The sequence below is a fragment of the Hibiscus syriacus genome, unplaced genomic scaffold (assembly GCF_006381635.1).
Source record: "Hibiscus syriacus cultivar Baekdansim isolate YM2019G1 unplaced genomic scaffold, ASM638163v2 tig00006850_pilon, whole genome shotgun sequence".
Classification (NCBI taxonomy): Eukaryota; Viridiplantae; Streptophyta; class Magnoliopsida; order Malvales; family Malvaceae; genus Hibiscus; species Hibiscus syriacus.
In genome coordinates, this window is record NW_024062113.1 from 101,179 (window position 1) to 108,405 (window position 7,227).

Sequence of the window (7,227 nt, forward strand, 5' to 3'; positions counted from 1 at the left end):
TGTAGAAGAGTCTATACATGTTGTTTTCGAGGATAATCCCCTTCCAAGGAAGGATTCTTGTGTGAATAATGATGTAGGTGTTATAAATACAAATGACGTTAGACATGACGTTGGAGAACCATTATCAAAGGAAGAAACAAAAAATGAAGAAACTCATGATCCTCTTGAGAATCCAACCATTAAAGAAAGGGAAGTATCTTATCCAAGAGAGTACAACTATGTCAAGGATGGTGAAATTATAGGTGATCCATCAAAAGGGGTAACAACTCGATCTTCTCTTAGAAATATTTGTAATTATGTTGCATTTATCTCATGCATAGAGCCTAATAATATTAAAGAAGCATTAAATTATGAACATTGGATTATGGCTATGCAAGAAGAGTTAAATCAATTTGAGAGAAGTAAAGTATGGACATTAGTTGAAAGGCCTAGTAATAAATCTACTGTAGGTACTAGATGGGTATTTAGAATAAGCTTGATGAGAGTGGTTGATATAGTGTGAAATATAGTGAGAAACAAGGCTAGACTTTTTGCTCAAGGGTATACTCAAGAAGAGGGCATAGACTATGAAAACATACGCTCCCGTAGCTAGAATAGAAGCAATTAGAATGTTATTAGCATTTGCATGTTTTCATGAATTTAAATTATATCAAATGGATGTTAAAAGTGCATTTTTAAATGGTTTTATAAAGGAAGAATTGTATGTGGAACAACCTCCAGGTTTTGAAGATTCAAAATTTCTGGATCATGTTCTTAAATTGACAAAAGCTCTTTATGGTTTAAAACAAGCACCTAGAGCTTGGTATGAAAGATTGTCAAATTTTTTAAGTGAAAAAGGTTTTTCAAAAGGGAAGGTTGACACTATATTGTTTTTAAAACATAAAGGTAAAGATTTATTAGTAGTTCAAATCTATGTTGATGATATATATTTTGGTTCTACTAATGATGTTCTTTGCCAAGAATTTTCTAAGCTAATGTAAAGTGAGTTTGAGATGAGCATGATGGGGGAGCTCTCATTTTTCTTGGGACTCCAAATCAAGCAAAGAAAATATGGAATCTTCATCAATCAAGCTAAGTACGTCAAAGATATGCTCAAGAAGTTTGGACTGGAAAATGGTAAACCTCATGACACTCCAATGAGCTCTTCAACAAAGCTGACTTAGATGAAGGAGGTAAATGTGTAGATGTTAAATTATATAGGTCAATGATTGGATCTCTACTTTATCTAACTGCAGGTAGACCGGACATTATGTTTAGTGTTTGCTTATTTGCTATATTTCAATCATGTCCTAAAGAATCACATTTACTAGCTGTTAAGAGAATCTTTAGATACCTTAAGGACACTCCTAGTTTAGGACTTTGGTATCCTAGAGACTCTAACTTTAGCTTGCATGCTTTTTCTGATGCGGATTATGGAGGATGCAAATTAGATAGGAAAAGCACCTCCGATACTTGCCAATTCCTTGGAAATATGTTGATTTCTTGGTTTCAAAGAAACAAAATTGTTGCATTATCTACCACTGAAGCAGAATACATTTCAGTCGGTAGTTTTGTGCACAAGTTTATGGATGAAACAACAACTTTTTGATTATGAAATTGAAGTAGGTACTATTCCTATCAAGTGTGACAATACTAGTGCTATTTGTCTCACTAAAAATCCCATCCAACACTCTAGAACTAAGCACATTGAAATAAGACATCACTTCATTAGAGACCATGTCACTAAGGAAGATGTAGCTCTAGAATTTGTTGATACTTTGCACCAATTAGCAGATATCTTTACAAAACCTTTAGACAAAGAAAGATTTTGGACACTTAGGAGAGAATTAGGTTTAACTGACCTAGCTTCACTTAGTGTTTAAAATAGTTTTAGCACTTTTAAAATAAATGAAAAATGCTTATAATGATAATTTTTGATTGCATTATTGCTATTTAGGAGGTTTATGTTATTTGATGAAAATTAATTTTATGTTCAATTGTTGTTCAAAGATTAAATTGATTGATTGAACATGATTAATTTTCATATTTGAGTTGCCAATACCACTAGAGCTAATTAATTTAGCATTCTGAGTGTTTTAAACAGATTTTTGACATTTCTATGCCTAATGCATCGTACACTTAACAGTGCATCAATGCATCCCTTTGAATGTGCATCGATTCATCATGTTGATGCACCGATGCACGCCTTGAATGTACATCGATGCACCTAGTCAGCATCGATGCATCCGTCGGGTTTTGGGATAAAATGCCTTATTTCTTCATTTTCTCAAACCTAAAAACCCCTCTCTCTAAACCATTCGTCCATCTCTCTCTAAAATCTCCATTATTGCTCAAAATCAACAATTTTTCGTCAGAATCTTCAATATTTTCAACTTGCAAACCTGCTTCAATCATTAAATCGTGCAAACAACTCCTTATCCCTCTCAATCCGAATTTTCAAGGTATTTTTCTAAAACCTCTATTTTACAAACTTTAATTTTAGAATTAGTTTTTATTAGTTCTAGAATGTACATTATATCGGGCATTGATTGTCTGTTGTTCTAAACTAGATTTACTACCAATTTCGTAAAAAAAACAATTTTCAAAAAAAAATTAATTTCAAAATTAAAAAAAAATTGATTTAATTGTTTTGTTTCATGAAAACTATATTATGATTATCAAATACTAATCTTAAATAGTTTTTCAAAACATGCCATTAGGATATGGTTTAGAGAACCTTAAATTATTGAGGACTCATTTAAGTTTTGGGATTGATTATGCATACATGTTTCAAATTGCAGGTGACATTCCTTATTCCAATTTCCTTTAATCATGTCAAATCCTAAACGCGACCTAGGTCATCTTCGAGTCGATCAAACCAAACCGTTCACGTTCCTCAACCTCATAATCCCGTTCCTCCTCCACTTTTATCTCTATTAGGATCTTGTTTTAACATGCCTGAGCGTCGTAGAGACGAATTATACTCTAGGTACAGAAACTCTTTCCAACTTATAGAATCCGTGAAGAGCATATTCCTTCGCTTCAAGCTATGTTGACATCGATTTCGAATACCTTCTAATTCTTAAAGCTTGGAAGTTTGGTAAATTATTTAAACTTAAAACCCATCGCCTATCAACAATTGGTCGCATTTTCTATTCCAATGCGGTATGTATTCAAAATGAAACTCAATGTGGAACTATAGCCATTAGATCCTATCTTTTAGGCCAATATATTAATATGACCCCTAGACTATAGCTTTCCATTTGGGTTAGATGATAATGGTGTATATAATGAAAGTGAAAATGTGAATATCCATATGTTCCAAACTCAAGTGTTAGTACTCTACGATCTCATCACGAACGTTTTCTCCATTTGATGATCTCTTGGTGGTTTAGACCATCCGGAGGTAGGTACTCCACACTTCGTGCTAGGGATTTATGGTGGATGTATTGTCTTAAAAATAAAATCAAAATCAATCTACCCCACATTATCAGTCACTAGTTGATGTCATAAACATTGTTCCTTCAAAACATGTCGAACATTAGTTTATGGATGTCTTCTTAGTAACCTCTTATCAAACTTGGTCTAGACGTTTCTCTTGACAATCATATCCCACTTCAAAATCAAATCAATCTCACATCCTTGAAGAAAGCGGATTGGAAACAAGCTGAGGTTACCGGTCAATGGGTTTTTAGACCCGGAAAGCAAACTCCGGGAGCTAGTTCCTCACGAGCTGCTCCTAGCTCCTCTCGTGTTCCTCCTCCTCCAGCTCCGGCTGATAACGATGATCCTGAATTTCAATAACTTATGCAAGACATCGATGATCACATACCTGATGACGAGCCTGCACCGGAACCTGCTCCACAAGAAGAACAAATGCCTATGTATTTTCGTTCGTTTTTGGAGACATTTGATTTACGGTATGCATCCATGGAATCACGCTTCACATTCATTGAGTCCCATATCTCTACCTTGGGAGCTCGACAACAAGATATGAATGATCGTTTGGATGCACTCTCACTTAAGATGAGAGCACGTTACCCTCCTCCTTCTCCCGATCCTTCAATGGATGAATAGACTTATTTTTTTGGGGATGAACTTGAATTGTTAAAACATTTTGGGTTATCTTTCTTTGATTGTTGGATGACTATTAGATATTATATATATTTTGGTTTGTTACAACATATGCATTAGTTATTTTTTAGTTGCAATATGACCAATTTACCATTTCACATTTTTATGAATATTGATCATGAAACTAATGGCTAACTCTCTTTTGATTGTGATCTTAGCAGCTTAAGCTATATATATATATATATATATATATATATATATAGATATTTAATCATTGGCTATGTTTTTCAAAACCTTGTTCAAATCAATTTTTACTTTTTGATTAACAAAAGGGGAGAAAATGTTAAGTGTTAAAATGTTTTTAAGGGAGAAGTGTTATAGTAAGGGGGAGTATTTTTCTAAATTGAAATTGATTTCAAATTTTTAGAAAATCTTAAAATAACACAAATGTTTTGTTATATCAAAAAGGGGAGATTGTTGAAAACATTTGTGTTTCGATATAACAAATTAAATTTAAATGAATTTTAAGATTTACAAATGATTTCTAAGTATATTCGATTAATTATTGAATATCAATTATTACTCCAAGTCTTTTAAAGATCAATTTGAAACCTTACTAAATGTGTAAAATTGTGTTTATACTTAATATATTTTTGAAACAATTTCACAAAGTATTTTGAACCATTTTCATAAGTATTTTGAACCAAATCAAGCCTAAATTAATTTTTCAGAGTGATGCACCGTTGCACCAATCCATGCATCGATGCACCATGATTTAAATTGAACATCGAATGCATTTCATGCATCGATGCACATACCATGCACCGATGCACTGAGGATTTTATGAAACATCGAATGCATTTGATGCATCGATGCACCAGCCATGCATCGATGCACTCTGGCTATTTTGAAACATCGAATGCACTTGATGCATCGATGCACTGATGCACTAAGGGTCCAACGGTCAAAATATTTGAATTTTACACTGATGCACCGATGCACCGATGTACCATGGGTATGCATCGATGCACTGACGCTCCCAACTGTTTTAATTAATTTGTTTCACACTAAAACGGCTATATTATCTTCATTAATGATCCCCAACGTTCAGAAGTGATTCAATGTATATTTAAGCAAGCTTAGAAGCATTGATTAATAACAAGAAATATCAAGCAACTAGAAGAGAGAATCAAAGAGAAACATCAAACCTCAAGTTTGAGCATTTCAAAGCCTATTTTTCATTCAATTCATCTTTCTTTCAAGAACACTTATTGCTCAATTGTATTCATTTTTGAGTGTTCTTTTCTTTGTTCTAGAATTGTGCAAACAATCTACCTTGTGAGGATTTCCTTGTAAGTTTGCAAAATTTGTATTGTTCTCTTTGGGAGAGAGTGTTCTCAAGAATTTGAGTATAATTCTTGAGGGTTTGTAAGGTACTCTTTGTCCTCAAAAGAAGACAAATTAGTGAATTTGTGGAAAATCCTTAGTGTGGATAGCTAAGGTAGTGACGTAGACTTTGCTTGAGAAGTCAAACCACTCTAAATCACTGTGCAATTATTTTCAATTTTCTGCAAAGCTTCCACCAAAATTTTATTGCCAATCACACCCCCTCTTGGCCGATTCCGTCAATCGATTAACTCAACATATATATATTATATAGTTTTTTTTAAAAATATTTATATTATAGTATAGTATAGTATATATAGTATATTATTTATATATTACTGAAATTTATTCTTTATTATTTTCATTTTCATTTTATTTATTTTCCTTGTTTTTGTTATTTGGTCCAAATAGAGAAGTCCAAGTCCAATAAGGGCATTAAGGAGCCCAATCGGGTGGCAGGCCTAACCCAGCAAACCAACCCGACCAAGAGTCTAGGAAACCAACCCGACCCAAGTTCGCCTGACCCAATGAACTAGGATTTTCAGCTTAAGTAAAAGCGCCGCACAATTCAGCCGTGGGATCAGCACGATCGAATAACCTATACCCTAAGAATATTATCACTCGCAGTCGATCCTGAGTCGTTGGATCTACAGCTAATCCATGACCCAAAATAGAGACTACTAGGGTTTTCAACAATCCCCAACCGCCGAGAAAAGTGGAATTCGACTGATTTGAGAAGTTATCTCCTAGTGGGAAACTATTTCTCAGCACAATCACAATCAACCCAACATAATTTCATAGGATTCAAAAACAACCAAAATGTATTTATCCTAATGGAACTTTAAAATGAACAAAAAAAAGGGACTCTTAATGCTATAAATCCATGAAAAAAAAAGAAAAAACAAGTTAGAAATCAAAGGAAAATTCTTGTAAATCTCGAAAAAAAGCAATAAAAATAAAGGTTTATTTCACCTTTCTCGACTTTATCCTTGCATGTTGGTGTTCAGTTTCTTTCATTTTTGTTTTTTAACTCGAAAAGCCCCCGAAAAATAAGCGATGAATCGAAGGAGAGGCATGCGAAATATCTTTTTTAGATCTAGCCCTCCTCGAGGTTGTTTTGGAAAAACGATGGGGATATTTGAAAATAGGGATAAAAGAGCTTTCGAATGGTGTAAAAAGTGGTGGTTTTCACCGCCGATGAATGGCGGTCGGCGAGGCGGAGCACGACCGAAATCTGGGTTTTCCATGGGTTCCTTTTGAATGTTCTTCGTGTATGCGAAATATCTTTTTAGATCTAGCCCTCCTCGAGGTTGGCGGTCCGCGAGGCGGAGCCGACGATCTGGGTTTTCCATGGGTTCCTTTTGAATGTCTTCGTGTCATGAACACAAAGAACAATTCGAGAAATTAAAAGCTTTTTTATTCCGTTTTGGGGAGGAAGAAAAAAATGAATTGTGTTTAACCTATTTGGGCTTTATAGCGATCCGATACCCATTCAGATCCCTAAGGCTGTGTGTTTTCAGACGGGTAGGGTCTAATTACAGAGCTAGTCCTTGTGTTATTTTTAAACCCATTTTGTGCTTTAATTTAATTTTAGTTCCAATTTTTCTCTTAAATTCACCACTCTTTATTTTCATTTGAATTGATCCTTTATTTAATTCATGTTTCTATTTAATTATGTTTAAAGAGTAATTATATTTTGAGTTCTTGATCTTACATTTTTTATTTATTTATTTTTCTTTATTTTCTTTTAATTTAATTGATTTTTTTGTCTTCATTTGTACTTGATCT